Source organism: Ictidomys tridecemlineatus, chromosome 12 (assembly GCF_052094955.1).
Source record: "Ictidomys tridecemlineatus isolate mIctTri1 chromosome 12, mIctTri1.hap1, whole genome shotgun sequence".
Lineage (NCBI taxonomy): Eukaryota > Metazoa > Chordata > Mammalia > Rodentia > Sciuridae > Ictidomys > Ictidomys tridecemlineatus.
In genome coordinates, this window is record NC_135488.1 from 29675147 (window position 1) to 29693330 (window position 18184).

The 18184-nt window shown below is 40.0% G+C and overlaps 1 pseudogene across 1 annotated transcript in view; it reads right to left on the reverse strand.

Moving 5' to 3' along the window:
• Positions 1-18184, reverse strand: part of LOC144369150 (mitotic checkpoint serine/threonine-protein kinase BUB1-like) — a 79514-nt pseudogene that overhangs the window by 17886 nt on the left and 43444 nt on the right. The window contains exons 18-24 of the transcript XR_013428624.1: positions 17889-18032; positions 8874-8989; positions 8471-8632; positions 8138-8295; positions 7868-8042; positions 6435-6584; positions 1181-1254 (exon numbers count right to left, since the gene is read on the reverse strand). The product of XR_013428624.1 is annotated as a mitotic checkpoint serine/threonine-protein kinase BUB1-like (transcript). The remainder of the gene's footprint in view (positions 1-1180; positions 1255-6434; positions 6585-7867; positions 8043-8137; positions 8296-8470; positions 8633-8873; positions 8990-17888; positions 18033-18184) is intronic.

Here is an 18184-nt window from a genome sequence, read left to right on the forward strand (position 1 = left end):
CAAAACCTCCTGAGGCTCAAGGGCTAGAATTAACTTCCCTCTCCTCTGTGTTTCCCAAAGCGCTTGGAGACCCATATCCTCACAGCCTGCCTGATCAGAGTAATCCATAGCGCCCGCCCCACAGGGCCACTCTAAGGATTGAATAAACCAGGGACCCAAGGGCCTGTGCGTGGCTAGAGCATCCTAAGTAGAGAGCATTCTTATTATTTGCACCTGTGTTTCTTCCCCACTGACATACAAGTAAACCCTCATGCACTAGGAAGAAGTGGGCACGTAACGGATACCTCAGTTCATTCAGGAAGGTGACAAGCACTTTGTTATTCCTCCCAAAGCTCACCTTTATATCCTGAGAAAGCATGACACACAGCTGTGCATCACAGAACTGTGAAATGACAGACCCAAAGATATGTGGTGTGTCTCCCTGGAGGCAGGGAGGTCAGGAGGTCAGGAGGCCACGCTCACTTTCAGGCATTGTGCTGTAGTCAAGCAAGGATGCCTGCGGCACCCAGCAAGCTGCGGGCCTCACTCACAGCCAGTGCCCTCTCAAGGAACCCCCATTTGTGTTAAGATCTTTATTAGGAGAAGGGTAATTAGGGTGCAGTAACAAAGGGAGTTAGTTGAGGGAGGGAAGTAAACACTCAAGTAATGAAACCTGGGGGTGGAAGTAGGTGAACTACAGACAATTTGTATTATTAAAAGAACAGAGAGACATCTTGGATTCACTAGCATCCATCCCTGCGAGACTGACTCAGTGGTAGAAACCTTAACCTCATCCCAGTTCTGACAGTCCAGAGTGTACTGGTTCCCTAGGCGGCACCTTTCATTTCATCAGAGGAAAACACAACTGTCATTAGTGCAGTTGTAAGACTCCATTTCTGAAAAACACTTCACTTCCTAAATTTTATCTTCTTGTCTGCATTTTTCATCAAATGGGCATTTCCTAAAATTGAAATCCAATGAATAGGATGATTCATTGGAATTATAACCTTGGTGAGTCAGAAACACAAATAACTTTAATCAAAGTTCTCCTAGAACAGTAAAGAATCTAAGGGTTCACATGTGGCTCCATGTGCTCTGTGCTGAATGTGATGCTTCCACAGCCTCCTCTTAGGTCTTAACTGCTGGTCGCCTAGGAGGAAAGCAGGGTGTTTCCTGTTCTGCTACTCAGCACATTTCTTACCTGGGGAGAAAGGTCCAGGTTTTGGGCTTTTTGGGTTGCCACGTGGCCCTCACAGTGTGAATGTTGCTCAGGACCTGAAAGATTTTCCGATTTCAGATCAGGCTGTAGGAAGTTCTTTGAAACATCACCCTCTTAGTCCCAGATAATTACCAGTGGCTATATTGGTCAGGGCAGAGGGAGAGGAGGGGCTTCCATTTTTTATTTCATGCAGTTCTGTAAGATCTGGGTTTCTTTCTTCATCCAATATAGTATGCATCTAACTTTTCAAACAGTGAAAACAATGGTCCCAATACTTATTAATAAAACAATGAAGGAGCTGATAAAATAGATTCACATTTGTGCCCTTGTGACAGTAATAAACCACATCGAGTGAATACTCAATATCTGAGATATGCTTACTAGAAGAGGAAGTGACACTTTAGGTAGAAACCTCAGAAGCCTAGAGGACTAAAACAGAAGATCTAACACTTGTGTCATCAGAGTCCCAGAGGAGAGGAGTTTAAAAGGTACTGTAGGAAATAATGGCTGAAAAATCCCCAATTTCAGCCAAAGACAGAAACCGACAGATTTAAGAAGCTGAGCAAATTCCAAACAGGGGAGATCCAAAAGGATTTGTGCCAGGTACACCACACTTCTAAAGTAAACAGGAAAAAAAAAAAATACACTGAAGGTAGCAAGAGAGAAAAACAGCCAGGTTAAGCCAGGGGAATGACTCAGATGGCAGTGGGTGTCTCGGCAGAAACCAGAGGCCAGGAAGAGGTGGCACCACGGTGTTTAAGTGGTAGATGAAAAGAACTGTCAATCCAGAGTCCCACATCTAGTGGAAAGGTCCTTTAGGAAGGAAGGGAGACAGATACTCAGATAAAGCTAGTTTAAGAGAATCTGTCACCCTGAAGGGATGGTTAAAGGACACTCTCTGTACAGAAGAGACAAGATAAAGAAGCAATCTTGGAACATCAGGAAGGAGATCAATGGGAACAGTAAAGATCTGATTAAATACTACTAATTTCTCAGTTGATGGTTAAAGCAAAAATTGTAAGACTGGATGATGTGGTTTCAGTGTATGTAGAGGAAATGTGCAAGTCAGTTGTGAGTGAATGAGGACAAAGAGAATTAGAGAGAGGGACAGTCTCTGCCTCTCTCCAACCAGAACGCTGCCTGTGGTCACTGTGATTAGCTGGGTGTATAAAATGACACCTACAGCAAGCACCCAGGAAGCCACCCAGAGAGACCACTCAACACCACGGATAATTCAGAATGGAGTTCTAAGAAACGAATAAACCACACGCAAGAAGGAGGAAAGAGAACAGAGGACAACAGGGAGAGAGAACAAAGCCGGGCTCCCTCCCAGCCCTAGAAAATAAAACAAAAAAGAAAAGCAGGCAGCAGACCCAGAGGCTTGAGGCTCCCCCCGACGCTGAAGGTGTGGGTGCACCTGCCCTGCGAGGACGGTGGGTGCTGGGAGGGCGTCCTGGATTGGCACTGCCCAGGCTCGACAACAGAGCTTTCCTTTGTAATAGGCTAGATTTGTTAAAGAAGCCTTCAAAGAGCAAATAATGCAATTTTCTAACTATTAAATGTGATGCAAAACTTCTCGATTTCGAACTCTGATAAAAATTAATTTCATAAATGAACTTCTAGGATCTGGATATAAAATGAATCCCATATTTTCTGTTATTAAAGTGAAATTCTAGTTTTTGTTTTCGGTTCTCACGTGAGAACAGGAGAGTACAGCAGGTCCTCTCTTCTTGGTCACTGCTGACACCTCCTGGCGCGTTTGCGGTGGTGCTTTTGTGCACAGTAGCCCTGTGGTCACCCTTACTCCAAGTTCAGGTGGAAGAAAACCACCAGCGCAGCGCCACACGCAGTCCTCCCCGAGGCCTCCCTACCTGTGTGCGTGTGACCATGGTCTATCCAGGGGTGGATGTCTGAGACCTACTGCCCGCTCCACACCTGCTCTCCCTCCACCCTCCACACTCAGCCCACCACCAATCCCGTTGATTCCCGCCTCCTGCATCTCCCCCGACCTGATCTCCACCCAAGCTGTAATCGTCATCACTCTTTTGGTTGCACTTATTATGCTCCATGTGTTGTTCTCCATGCTTTACTTATAATAACCCAGTTTGCTCACATTGATCCCAGGAGGTACAAGAGGAGGAGCCTGAGAGCAAGGTCAAGGTCCCATGTTGTGCAAATGCCAGCGCCAGGGGCAATCCTAAGCAAGCTGGATCCAGATTTTTGCTTCTTCAAGATGATGCCTATTGTCCTCTGCCTGCCATGCCAGGGCCCTGCCCCCAGTGGTCCACTTGAGTCCCCTCTGGCTGCCCTCTCCTCCCTTTAACTTACCTTTTCTATTTATTCTTCGGAGAGGAGCCAGAGATCTTTCTAGAACATGAATCTCATCATGTCACCTCCTTCAGTGCCCTCTGCTGTTTTTAGGACAGACGCGCACTGCTTCTCACACTGCCTGCCTTCCAGACACTCCCTGTCAGGATTCCACACTGGCGGCCACCCTGCTCCCCCTGGAGTCCCCTCCCCAGAGGGCCTCTGCCTGCACATCCCATGGAGGCCTGGGGCTCCTCAGCTCAGGGGGTGAGGCTGTGAGGAGCTCTTCTGCGGCTCCCACCCACTCTGGGAACCCCTCTAACTAGGCTTTAGCTGACATCTACCAGACTGTCTGTTTCACTTCCACTTTGTGATTAGTACAAAATATTTTCTAATTTCCCTTTGACTCATTGATTATTTAGAAATCTGTTAATTTCCAAGCATTTGAAGACTTTGCCCACGGATCTTTCTGTTACTGATATCTAGCTTAATCTCATGTGCTCAAAGGCCATACGATACCTGGCTCTCAACTCTATTTTAGACTTGTTGGGGTTTATTTTCTGACCCAGGTCCACCTGTGTAGACTGGTGGATATTCCACATGCACTTACAACATGCTTCTTACTGTTTAGAGGTGAAGTGCTGCTCAATACTGATCCTACCTAGTTTGTCAATAGGTTAATCAATTCCTAATATCCTTTCTCATCTTCTGTCTGCTTGTTCTATATTCCTAAGAGAACAGTAGTGAAGTTTCCAATTATAATGGTGGCTTTTCCCATTTCTTTTTTCAGTTCCATCAATTTTTAGGTCATGTGTTTTGAAGCTCTAACATGGGGTGACTGGGTATGTATCTACTTTGTTTGACATTTTTTTTTTTTAATGCACTGGGAGTTGAACCCAGGGCCTTGCAGATGCCAGGCAAGCACTCAACAACAGAGCCACATTCCCAGCCGGACATTAATATCTTGAATAGTGAACCCTCCTCCCTTTAACTTACCTTTTCTATTTAAGGTGGGCTTCTTGTATGGAGCATCTAAGTGGGTCTCTCACTGTAACTCTTACATTCCCCTAATAATGTATTACATGTTAGGTATATTTTTATATGCCTATTGGTTTCTCATGTTTTCTTTTTTGAAGGGCCTGTTCAAGTTTTTGCTCATTTAAAAAACTGAGTTATCTTTTTATTTCTTAGCATCCTTGACTTGTTCTTAATCTTAGACTAAAAAAAAAAAATTCTACATTTCACTGTCAATGAGAGAAATTCAGGTTTTTCTTGTTCTTTATAAATTTGAGGAAGTTCCCACCTGTTCCTAGTTTGTAGGGGATTTCTTAAAACTCGTGAATGGGCACTGGAATTTGTCAATGTTTTTTCTTTGTTTATTGAGATGTTCACATGATTTTTTCTTGTCTACTAATATGATGAAATAACATTACAATTTCGCATGTCCAATGCTGGATGCACAGGTGTGTACATCTGAACATGGGGAGAAATTCCAGCTGGTCGTGACCTACTGTCCTTTCTATAAATTGCTAGATCCAACTTGAGAATGTTGTTTAGGATTTTAGTTTCTATATCCATGAAGGATACTGGTCTTGTAATGTCATCATTTGGTGTCATGTTTTTCCTAGATTTAGGAAATACGTTAGGGAATGTTTTCTCCTATTCTTTGGAAGAGTTTGCATAAGATGGGTATTATTTCTTCCTTAAATGTTTGCGGGAAGTCACTAGAGTGAAGCCATAAGGACTTGGATTTTTCATTGTAGGAATTTTTTTAATTGAAGTTGTAATTTCTTTAAAACAGAAATTCAAATTTTCTATTTCTTCTTATGTCAGTTTCAGTAAATTATGGTTTTTTATAAAATTATCTATTTCATCAATGTTGTCAGATTTACTGGCATACAATTCCTTATAATATCCCTTATTGTCCTCAGTGTCTGCAGGATCAGTAATGATGTTTCTATTTCAATGGGAGATATTGATAATTTGTTTTTTGTTTTGTTTTTTTTATTTTGTACCAGGGATTGAACTCAACCACTGAGCTACATCCCCAGCCCTATTTTTTTTTTTTTTTTTTTTTAGAGACAGGGTCTCACTGTATGGTTTAGCACCTCACTGTTGCTGAGGCTGGCTTTGAACTTGCGATTCTCCTATCTCAGCCTCCAGAGCTGCTGGGATTACAGGTGTGCATGTGCCACCTCGCCCGGCTTTCTTTCACTCTTTTTAGTCAGTCTTTCTGGGCATCTTTCAATTTTATTAACCTCTTCAAAGAATCAACCTTCATCTCCATTGATTTTCTCTTCTGTCCATCTGTTTTCTATTTCATTAATTTCTACTCTTTGTTATTTCCTTTTTTCTACATTCTTAGGTTTAACTCACTTTTCAATTTCTAGTCTCTTAAGTTCCCAGCTTAGATCACTGATTTTAAACCTTCCCTCTTTCTAGTATATGCAATTAAAGCTACGAATTTCTACCTAAGCACCACTTAAGCTACATCTCATGAAAGATACATTATTTTTTTAGAAGTCATTCAGACTATCATTTGGTATTAGGTAAAAAATGGTCTTTTAGGAATCAGGGAAGAGTTGAGCAGAAAAGGATTCCAGGAGACCTCACGGGAAATGGCGATGCTCCATATCTTGCCTGGGGAGCTGGATATACATTGCATTTTCAAAAATGCAATGCTCTATACTTAGACCTGAACTGTACACAACACTAGAAGACAGGTACCAGTCCCTCTCATAAGTGAAGAAATCTAAGGCCCAGATGGGTTAACTGTGTGTGTGTACCAACATCACACACTGAAGAGCCAGGGTTAACCTACTGCGGTACCACACACTCACACACACAGCGCACTCCACATTTAATGTGTGGTACCACACAAGGGCTTCTCCATCATCCTGTGTGAGATGGTTCAACTCAGTGAGCTTACCTTACTGCCATCAAACAGACAGAGGCAAACATGTCTGCTGAGCACCTGGATGCTCGTTCCTGGGAGAGGAATCATCTTACAGCTCCACAGGGTGAGGATCAAGGAAACACGACTTGGCCTTGACTTAATCTGAAAGAAAAACATAAAAACCTATTAATAGTGGTACAAATCCATTTCCAAAGCATCATTTGTAAAATACAGCTTAAGAAGATATACATAGAATACAAAAAGGAAAACTTTTACATGGATATACATACACAGAGTTTCAATAGTCTGTTCAAAATCAAACCCAGTTATTTCAGGTAAATTTTGCATAAAGTTATATTTGAAATATTTGCATTTTTTTCGTAACTACTTAAAAACTTCAATGAAAGACTACTAGTACTAGCAGGTAAAATATATGACCTGACCCTCGAATCACTGTATTCTAGTCTCCAGGTCCATTCCCATACGATGTGTGGAATTGAAGACAGTTACCCTAGCATGACAACCAAGATACCTGGCATTAATGTCACCCAGCTACCTCCTCTTTGGCTCTTAGATGCTTTGACATAGAATGTCATGTTTGGTCTGACTGTTCAAATCTATTTCACAGATAAAGGTCAGATTGTGAATACATAAACTGGCATTCTGTATTTTTATTTTTAAAGAACAGCTTCAATCAGCTAAACTTTACATTCTGCTTTATGATCACAAGCCTTTTCATTTAAATAATTTATATTGTTGCAAAAGATAAGATAATATCAATAATCTGTCACCTTTTTATTTAAGTAATGAGAGCTGGGTTTTTAGTTCCCGGGCACAAGTTCACGGCATTAACTGTGATCTGCTCAAGCACTGGTGCACCAAGCAGCCCCTCTGCCCAATCGCAATACAGCACCTCCTACTAAGGTGCCAGTTGATGCTCAGGGTGAGAGGATTAGGGGCACCAAGTTCTGCACCCCCCTTCCTACCACCCCGGCCAACACTGAGGGGTAAAGTCAAGGTAAATGGGAAGAGAGTGACATACTCTAATGCAGTTTATATCTGTTACAGGCACATATAAAGTAGAATTGGCAGACTTTCGTTCTGAAGGGTTCACAGATCATTAAATACCTTTCCTAGGGTCAAACTCAGAACATATCTGCTTTCCTTCTTGTGAATAATAAGAAAAGTGTACTCTTCAGGAACAGAATTTCATCCCTCCCTTCCCCTGAGCCTTAAGTCCCATCTCTCCTTTACTACCTTCTCTCCCTTTGAATGCTACAGAGTCAACCCAGGACCTCATGCTTACTGGGCAAGTGCCCTACTTCTAAGCCACGTTCCTGGCCCCCATCTCTTCTTCAACTGTGTCCAAGAGACCAGTTCAAACTAACAAGATTCCAAATTCATTTGGAAAATCTGGTAGGTACAACAGAGGAAAATTTTCCAAACCTCTTACTTTAGGTCCGTACCTGGTAGTTCCATGGTTTGTTACTGAGCATCTCAGTACACTGGAAGCCAGATGTTTGACATTTTGCTGTAAGGGCAGTTCCTTTTGGAAAAAGTTCCATATCTATACTCTGACCCAGGTCAATAAGTGCCAAACCAGTAGACAAATCGTCATCTTCATCGTTCTGTTCCAAAAACCTAGATTAAATACAATTCAGGACAGGAAATGAGCACAAATGACAAAGGGCTGCTAGATGTTCAGGAAAGAACCCTGTTCAGAGGTCCACACTTGCCTGTTTCCCAGTATGAAATTGTCTGGCTTAATGTCTCCGTGAATGATCTCACAGCTGTGGACGTGTTCAATCATGTAGAGCATCCTGATAGCGAAAGAGATGACGAGAGCCTGGGGCATCACTTTTTTGGGGGTATTTTTGTAGAGGTTAATGGCATTCTAGAAACAATGCAAATGGTATCCTGAGTTGGATGAGGATTAATGAAATTTCAAGTCAAGGACTTTGCCCCTGTTTAGCACTCCAACTAAAGCTCTAACCAGAAAATATATGGGTAAGGCACAAACCAGAAATGCACTTAAATTCATATCCATATTATAAAAACAGAACACTTACTAATAGTGTCCCATAGCTGTAGAGATCTCCTACCAAGATGCTCCCATTCTGGAATAAGTGGGCAAAATAGAATTTGATAAACATGTGGTGCACAGCTGGCTTTAGTCTCTCCATCAGCTGGGTACCAATGTAGAATTTCCAGAGGTTGGCAGACTTCTAGACCTACAAGCAAAACCAGGTATGTGTTATTTATATCCAGAGTCACATTCTGGAAAATAGTATCCTAATAAGGGACATGAGAAAGCAATGACATTATGATTTGTTCTGCAGAAAGCAATTCCAGATCCTCATAGTATTGTTTTATTTCTTAATTGCTCAATAAAAACATCACTGTCTTAAAGGAAAAAAAAAAGAGGCTGAAAATCATTTCTCTACAGTTCAAAAATGTATTTGCACCATTTACCTTTAGGACACATTTCTGTTTATTTTTGGTCTCATTCACATCTCCCTGGGTAGCTTCATAGACTTAGGCGAAGGCCCCTTCTCCAACAAGGTGATTGACGTAGACCAGTGAAGAACCTGGGAAGAGATAAATGTGTCAAAATGACAAATGGGCTCAAAATATTAAGGACTTTATCCAAATGAAGAATTTGTAAAATTTTCTTTGTACTTGAATTGCTTTCATAAATAAAAATGGCCACAGTTGCTTGGGAAATGTTTTACAGGCTTAGATGAAAGGAAGTAAATACCTGCAACAAGAGCCCCCTTACCAAGTTCAGGGCAGCCTGCGGGGGTCACTAAGGTGCGTGGGTTTGGGCACTCAGTGCCTCCCCATCAAGGTTCTCGCATTTTAAATTGAGCAGCACCTGTGCTGCCCATCTTGCAGGCAGATGACAGGAGAAATCCTCCCTGAAGTGATACATAAAGCTTTTTGAAATAAACACATTTTACAATAGGATAAAAATAAAAAAGACATCTTGACCAGGCTCCAATAGCTGGTGCTGCTCTCCAGGCTTTGCAACGCTGCTCAAGGGTGACAAGAAGAAGAGAGATGCCGGAAGGTCGGCCAAGAAAGGCAAGGGCCCAGTGAATAAATCTGGAGCAACGCTGAAAAGAAGAAGTGGTCCGAAGGCAAAGATTAGGGCAAGCTCAACATCTAGTCTTGTCTGACAAAGCTACTTATGACAAACTCTGTAAGGACGTTCCCAACTCCGAGCTTCTAAGCACAGCTGGGGTCTTCGAGGGATAAGGACTTGCGGTTCCTTGGCCAGGGCAGCCCTTCAGGAGCTCCTCAGTAAAGGACTTTTCAAACTGGTGTCAAAGCACAGAGCTCAAGTAATTTACACCAGAAATACTGAGATGGAGATGCCCCTGTTGCTGTGCAGATGCACTAGCAGGTCCAAGCAACTGTGCATTTGGAAAAATAAAACTTTATTAAAACAAAACAAAAAAATTAAAATAAAAAGGGCAAAATAAAATGATAGCAAACATTTGCAATAGACAATTTAAAATACTTAATTCAACTTTTAATTTTACATAGTTTTTGATTGATAGAAAAGTGGCCAAGAAAGCGGAGTTTCTGCATCCCACATGGCTCTTATGTCATAGACAAGGAACCAACCGAGGAGTGCTGCTGCTGCTGACTGAAATCCACACTTGCAGACTCACTAGTTTTTCTGTGTTTCAGGATACATTATATTTAGTCATTCTATCTCCATGGCTACTCCTAGCCTGTGACATGTCTCAGACTTTTCTTGTCTTTTTTTTTTTTTTAATTGACCTTGATAGTTCCAAAGAGTACTAGTCAGATGTCCTTCAAATTGGGTTTGTTTATATTTTCCTTGTGGTTACACTGGGGTTATTGATTTTGGAGAAAAAGACCATGGTGATGTTGCATTTGATTCTTAAAAATTCTAAAAATAATCCTCCCATTCAAAATCAAATATATATTTAAAAAAAAAAATCTGTGACTTCCAGTCTAGCACATAAGCAGCTTGAAAGCTGTCACTCCACTTTTATGGCAAGAAAGTAACTGGACAACTGAAATTCAACAGCTCTTCTTGAACTATTAAAAAACTGAGATCAGAGGGAAAACTGCTGCACCCAAAGTGGGGAGACGGAGAGGAAGACACAGAGATTCACAGCAGACACCACGCTGGAATTAGCAATGGGAAGGATAGTACTCCTCAGATTATCTAAGAAGATGACTCTCGGTTGTTTGGTGCACGTCTGCAATCTCAGCGACTAAGGAGGCAACTTAGTGAGACCCTGTCTCAAAATAAAAAATTAAAAGGACTGGGATGTGCTCAGTGATAAAATGCCCCTGAGTTTAATCCCTAGTATAAAAAGAAAGTCTCTAGGGAACCTTAAAGGCAACAGGGAAGACAACACAGCTTAACTTCTAGCCAGATAAAGGTTACACCAAAGCCTAACTATCTCAGTTCCATTTACACAGTCCATCAGGTCTGGCCAGCAACAAAATTGACAAGGCATATTAAAAGACAAAACACAGCTTGAGGAGGCAGAGCAAGCACTGGAAATGGGCAGAGATTTCAGCATTATCAGACCAGGATAGTTTTTAAAATTGTTATGAATGTGCTAAGGATTCTAACAGAAAAAGGAGACAATTTTCAAGAACAAATAGGTCAAATAAGCAGAAAGAAGCAAAAAGAAATGCTAGAAATAAAAAACCCACTCTGTGCCAGAAACCAAGAATGTCTTTTAGTAGACTGTACACGGCCAGGGAAAGAATCAGTGAGCTCCAGGACACCCTAAGAGAAAAACTGAAATGTAAATTGAAAAGAAAAAAGTGTGAGTTTTCAAAAATTCAAGACCAACACCAAACCACAGATCCTGGAATCTCAGAGAATACCAGGCAGGACAGATAGAAAAACCTACACCTAGGCACATCACAAAGAAAATGCAGAAAATCAAAGACAAAGAAAATTTTGAAAAATGCTACAAAATAGAAATAGCTATAAAAAGAGCTTACTTCCGGAAGAACAAGGATAAGTACATCAGATTTCTCCTTAGAAACCACACAAGCAAGAGTGTGCAGTACAACATTTAAAGGGCTGAAAGAGAAAAACCACCAGCTAGAATGCTCTACTTCATGAAACTATCCTTCAAAAGTGAAGGATAAAGACTTTCTTACACAAAAATGGAGGGAATCTGTCACTGGTAAACGTGCACTGTTCTTCAGAGAGAAGGAAGATAATATAGGCCAGAAACTTAGACTCAAAGAGTGTTAAGTAAAATACTTGATGTTTCTTATTCTAAATTATCTAACAAAAACCCATTTGTTCAAAACAATAGTGTCCACCTAGTGGTGGCATACCAGTGGATAAGTGAAACCAACAGCAGCAATGACAGAAGAGGTGGGCAGGAGGGAGGGAATGACACCCCTGCCGCATGGTGTGGGCCCTGCTGTGAGGGGGTGACGTGCTATCGGAAAGTGGACTTGGACTGGCTCTGAGTGTATATATACTGCACACTCTGCAGAATCCACTTGCAAATGTGACAAAGATAATATTATTGATATGCTGAGAGAGGAGACGCAACAGAATATGAAATAATTCAAAGCCAAAGAAGGCAGAGAGTGGGGGGAAAAAACCCACAAAGAACAAGTGTAATGACTAGAAAACTAACAAATGAAATATGAGTCCAGCTATATCAATAATCACTCAGAACACCAATGATCTTCACCCACCAATGAAAACACACACATTGAAAGTATAACGACAAATGCAGATTAACAGTTAATAAGATATAGGATGCTAACAGTTATCTCAAGAAAACAGAAATAGCTGTATTAATTCCATACAGCAGATTTCAGATCAAGGAAAATTAACAGGCATAAAAGGGGCATTACAGAATGAAAAAGGGGTTAATTCTCCAACAGGACATGTTGTGTATACATCTCATGAAAAGAATGTGAAAATATATGAGGCATGCATTGATAGAAATGCAAGCAAATCACTATTACACTTGGAGATTCCTATATCCTTCCATCAGAAATGGACCATTAAGGGGCTCAGGATGTGGCTCAACTGGTAGAGGGCTCGCCTGGCATGTGTGAGGCACTGGGTTCAATCCTCAGCACCATATAAAAATAAAAAAATAAATATATTGTGTAAAATATAAATATATTGTCCACCTAAAACTAAAAAATAAACATTAAAAAAAAAAGAAATGGACCATTAAACAGAAAATTGGATCTGAATGACATTTACAGAATATATGACATTCTCACACTGACTTGGAACATTCACCAAGACAGACCACATTCTGTGCTGTAATATACACCCTCACAAATTTAAAAGAATAGAAATCATATAATGTCTGCTCTCAGACCACAGTGGAATTAAACTGGGGATCCATTAACGCAGACAGCTGGAAAGCCCCTACATCTTGGGAGATTAAACACACTTCTGAATAACACATGGATTGAAGAAGTCTCATGAAGGACTTAGAAAAGAAGAAAGAGTATATAACTAAAAATAACACATTTTAAAAAAGAATTGTTTACAAAAAAGTAAGAATAAAAATAACAAAAAAAAAAAGATACAAAATTAATGATTTAAGGTTCCACCTTAGGAACTTAAGAAAAAAGAACTAATTAAATGTAAACAAAAGAAAATATTATGAAAGAAATCAATAGAGAAAAATAAGAAAACTCCAAAAATTGTGTTTTTGAGAAGATTAATAAAATTGATAAACATCAAGTCAGGTAAGCTAAGAAAAAAAAAAGACACAAATAATGAGAAATGAAAGGCTCATGGACGCTAAAGACATAATAAGAGAGTATTCAGAACATAATGTTCACAAGTGAGAAAAACTTAGATGAAATGAACCAATTCCTTGAAAGACAAAATCTATCAAAGCTCATAAAGAGAATTAGATAACTGGAATAGTCCTGCATCTATTAAGGAAATTGCATTAATAACTAATAACCTTCTAAAGCCGAAAGCACCAGGTTCAGATGCACTCACTGACAGATTCTATCAAATCTGTAAGGAAGAAATTATAGAGATTCTCTATAATCTCTACCAGAAAATAGTGGTAGAGTATACTTCCTAATTCATTCTATGAGGTCAGCATTTCCAGGTTACCAAAACCAGATGGAGATATTATAGGAAACACTACAGACAAATACTTCTCATGAATGTAAAAATCTTAACAAAACATTAGCAAGTAAAATCCAACAATGTATACAGTAAGTTATATACCACGACTGTCTTAGTCTGATTTCTGCTGCTATAACAGAATATTATGAACTGGATAAATTATAAAGAAAAGAGATTTATTTGGCTCATAGTTCCAAAAGCTGACAAGTCCAAGATTGAGGGGCTAGAACTGGTGAGGATCTTCATCGTCCATCCTAAGATGGTAGGAGCATCACATGGTGAGGGTGAGGCGGGAGATGGCCTGCCAGAACCCCCATTACAACTAACCCACCCAGCAACAATGGCCTCAGTTCAATCGTAAGGGTATGCCTTCATGGCTTAATCAACTCTTAAAGATCCCACCTCTTAAACTGTGACAATAGCAATTAAATTTAAACATGACATCTGAAGGGGACATTCAAACCATAGCAATGATCCAAGAAACACAAGGATAGCTCAACATCTGAAAATCAGTTAACCTGACCCATCATACCAACAGGCTAAGAATAATCACATAATATAATCACATGATCATATTAACATATGCAGGAAAAACATTTGATAAAATCCAACATCCGTTCATAACAATTCTGAGCAAACTAGCAACAGAGAAACTTCAACTTGATAAAGAACATGTACAAAACCTATAGCCAGCATTAGACCTGATGGTGATACACTACATAGATGCAGCCCCAAGGTCAGGAATGAGGTGAGGATGTCTCTTATCATTTCTATTCAGCATTGTACTAGAATTCCCACCTAGTGCAATAAGACATTTATTTATTTAATTTTTTTTAAAAGAAAGAGTGTGAGAGAGAGAGACAGAGAGAGAATTTTTAATATTTATTTATTTATTTTTTTTAGTTTTTCGGTGGTCACAACATCTTTGTATGTGGTGCTGAGGATTGAACCCGGGTCACACGCATGCCAGGTGAGCACGCTACCGCTTGAGCCACATCCCCAGCCCAGCAATAAGACATTTTAAAAAAATAAGTATACAGATTGGAAAAGGAAGAAATAAAACTATCTTTCTTTATAGATGACAGGACTATCTAAAGAATCAACACTAACAAAATCTCCTGGAACTATTAGTGGATACAGAAAGCTTATAGGACACAAAGCAGATATATAAAATACAATTACTTCCCTATGTTCCTGAAATACACAATTAGAATGAGAAATTAAAAAACAAAGAATACTTAGGTAATAATATATATTATGTACCAGATCTATATGAGAAAACCTAAACTCTGATGAAAGATCAAGGAGATTTAATTGGAGAGATTTCCATGTACAGGGATAAGATTCAATTTTGTCAAGATGTCATCTCTTCCCAATTTGACTAAATGCAATCTCAATAAAAATCTAGAAGTTATTTTGTGAACACCAACAAACTGATTCTAAAGTTTATATGGAAAGGCAAAAGACCCAGAAAGTCAACACAATATTGAGATGGAAGAAGGAAGTAAAGGGCTGACTTCATCCCACTCTGAGACTGACCATAACCCTGTGGTGCTGGCAAGAGACAAGCAAACCCATGGAAAAGAGCTGAGTCCAGAACAGAACCACACAGACTTAGAACTGCTCTTGGGCAAAGGATCAAACATGAGAAACAGTGTCTTCAGTAAGTGGTGCCAAGCATTCAGACATGCACAAGTGACAATGAACCTAGACACACACCTTATACCTTGCACAAAGGTTAACTCAAAATGGAGCATAGACCGAAACGGAAAAAATAAAACTATAAAACTTCTAGAAAAGATTACAGAAGACTATTTAAGTTTCCACTGGTGCAATGAGTTTTTCGATGTAACACCAAAAGCATGACCTGTAGGGGAAAAAAAAACCTGATAAACTGGACTTCATTAATATTAAAACTTCTGTGCTTTAAAAGACACAATTTAAAAAAAAATAGAAAGACAAACCAGACTGGGAGAAAATCTTTGCAAAACAAGTATCTAATAAAGAACTGCTATCTAAACTATTTGAGAAATTCTTGATATTTAACAATATGACAATTAAAGAATGGGCAAAAGATCTGAACACATAGCTCATTAAAAGTATGCAGACAGCAAGTAAACACATGAAAAAATGTTCACTCTCACTGGTGAACATCACTGTTGTCACCCTGAAATAGTGAGACACTATTGCACACCTACCAGAAGGGTAAAAACAACAGCAAAAGCTGCGAGGGTGTAGCAGGGAGTTCTTGCTCACTGCTGATAAAGACACAGATGGTATGGCCACACTAGCAGAGCTTGGCACTTTCTCATATAAGCAAACACTCAGCCCTCTGTATATGAGGATCTAAACTTTTTTTTTTTTTTTTTAAAGAGAGAGAGAGAGAGAATTTTTTTTAATATTTATTTTTTTAGTTTTTGGCGGACACAACATCTTTGTTTATATGTGGTGCTGAGGATTGAACCCGGGCCGCATGCGTGCCAGGCGAGCGCACTACCGCTTGAGCCACATCCCCAGTCCCCAAATCTATAAACTTAACCAACTATAGATTGAATATGTACAAATATTTTTAAATCATTATTCCTTAAATAATAGAGCATATCAACTACTTACTCTGTACAAAGTATTGTAAGTAACCTCAAAATTATTTAAAGTATATGTTAAGTTATATGCACGGCTACCCATTTTATATGAGAAACTTGAGCATCATGGACTTTGGCACCCACTGGGTTCCTAGAGCTAGCCTGTGCAGACCTGAGGGATGAGTGTATATTCATGCCTCGAAATCCAACAATCACACTCCTTGGTATTTACTTCAATGGGTTAAAAATACGTCCATAGAAAAACCTACATACAATGTTTAAAGCAACTTTATTCATAATTGCCAAAAGTTGGAAGCAATGAGGTGGCCTTTAGTAGGTAAATGGGTAAATGAGCTGTGGGGTACAGGGCCATCCAGACGGTGGGGACTATTCAGTGATTCAAAAAAAGCTAGCAAGCCATGAAAAGGCAAAGAGGAGCCTTAAATTCTGTTGCTAAGTGTCAGGAAATGGCCTGATGGGCTACAAACTGTAATTTCAAACACATGACATTCTAGAAAAGGCCAACTGTGGAATAAAGGGCCCAGTCAGTGTCTGCCAGGGCTTCTGGGGTGCAGAGGAAGGGGAGAAGGGGAAAGCACAGGAGACTCAAGGCAGGCCAATTATTCTGAAGTGCCCTGCAGCGAGGAGATCTGCCAAGCGTTCCAAACCCCAGAACGCACAGTACAGGGAACCTCGAAGGAAATCGTGGACTTTGGCCACATACCGGTACTGGCTTATCACTGTCACAATCAGCAGGCACACTTATTCAAGACGCTAACAGAGGATCTGGGAGGGGCAGGGAGGTAGGCATGGGGAACTCTGATGGCCCCTCAATTGTTCTGAAGGCCTACTGCGGCTCTATGTGTGAAAAGCCTTGCTCTCGCCTTATCCACAACCACCCACTTTCCCACTCCCACTAAGCCAACTATTTTAGTTTTGAGTATTCTTCAAGAGTTTTCCAGAAATATTATCAAATGAGTATATAATACTATCCCTCTTCTTAAGAAACATGTAACACACACTGTCCATACAGAATTAGTTTCCATTCTGCCAAGTGTGGTGGTGCATATTGTAATCCCAGCTACTTAGGAGGCTGAGGCAGGGGGATCACAAGTTTGACACTGGATTGAGCAATGTAGGGATACGTTGTCTCAAGATAAAATAAAAAAGGCCAAAGATGTAGCTCAGTAGTAGTCCTTGCATAGCACGTGTGAGGTCCTGGGTTCAAGCACCAGTACTAAAAAAAAAAAAAAAAAAAAAAAAAACCAAGTTTCCATTTGGATGATAAAAACTTATAATAAGATTGTGGTGACAGTTGCACATGTGCTTATTATCAACGTCCTTAGTGCCTCAGTATATTGAAAAGTGGTCAGAATGGAAAAAAAAAATCCTCATTTTGTTATCAATGCCTGTTTTTGACTATAAAATCTGTAAGAAATTCTTAAATAGTCTAACTGCATTTTTAAAATTTTGCAGTTCTGGAGATCAAACCCGCAGCCTCACACATGCCAGGTTAGTGCTCTGCTGCTGAGCTTCCCCAGCCTAAGCACGTGCATTTTTACTTTGATAGAGATCTCCGACTTAAATGGGTTCCAGTCCAACAGCACTCATGGTTCTATAGCCATGGATTAACAAGATTTCTCAATACTGTAGCTGTAACTCTTTACTGGGGCTGGGGGACAGGAGGAGAATCTCACATACACATGAATCACCATCAACGTTCCATGGATGAACAAGAATTCAAAGCTATATCACCCATAAAGTTCTTACCCAATTGAAATTCAGTCTTGGGCTTGATGGACGGAAGTTTACACTGCCACTCAAAAGTATTTGGATAGGAACTCACTGGTTTAGGAAGCCCAGACAGAAGTTTGAGAATCAACTTATCATCCCACGGATTCTCAATAGTGAAGTCTTAAAGGAACAGGAATAAGAAAAGAAACATGAGTTCAGTATTCAAAGATTTTACTTAATAAATTTTAGATAAAGCAAGTGGAGACATTCATTCATTAATTAAGCTTTCAAAAGTCTCATCCTTTAGAGAGCATTGATTCAAGTAATAGAGA